Source organism: Anopheles bellator, chromosome 2 (assembly GCF_943735745.2).
Source record: "Anopheles bellator chromosome 2, idAnoBellAS_SP24_06.2, whole genome shotgun sequence".
NCBI lineage: Eukaryota > Metazoa > Arthropoda > Insecta > Diptera > Culicidae > Anopheles > Anopheles bellator.
The window spans coordinates 62,484,395-62,485,240 of NC_071286.1; positions in this window are offsets into that span (position 1 = coordinate 62,484,395).

Genomic DNA, 846 nt, shown 5'->3' on the forward strand with positions numbered 1-846 from the left:
GCGACGTGTTCATCGTCGCTTGAATCGTGGCGATGTTAAAATAGAAATGAATACGGAGAAATGCGGTTTAAGTTGAATTTTTGGTCAGTTTCCGTTTAAAGGGCCGAGACTTTTCCGCCCATGTGTTGGTTTACGAACGAATATATTTTGTTTATTTGATGTTTCATTAACCACTAGTGCGAAATAGGCCATAGTTTGGGGCTTTAGTTGGTGGTGCGCTGAATGGAAAGTTGTCTTCAAAGCTCTGTTCGAAAGTCTGCATCGAACGTAGCTCGTTCTAGCGCAACAATTATCCTCGTGCTAATCTGACAAAACCCGTTCTCCATCATCGCAGTGCAGTAATTTTGCATTATTATAATTATTTGCTGTTAAAATTTGAAAGCCAAACATTCTTTTGCTCCCGCTCTTTGCGCCAAATTCTAATGACCATTTTCATTTTAACATCGCAACGCCGCAAATAACATCGCCACGATTCAAGTTACGGAAAAAATACGAGTGAAGCTGACTTTGAATTTCACCAGCCTTACTTTGAATCATACGAACCTGACTGTGAGCTCCCTCTCTCGCCCTAACGTTTTGCGCATGCGTCGGAAAACGGTGAGCGATCGCCGGTTCTCTCCGTTACTGCGCGCGGATGACAGAAAAAATCCCAATTTCGTCCGGAATGGCGTTCACTCTCCGCTCTCTCTCTCTCTCTCTCAGCGTGATGCGAAATTCGCGTTTTCGAATTAAAAACGAAATTTCAGTTACTTGTTGTAAATTTAAAATGTAACTTTTCCTATGTTAAAGTGTTATGAGCGTGACGACATCAGTCCGATCACGACGGTGGAATTGAATCGAGCGAAG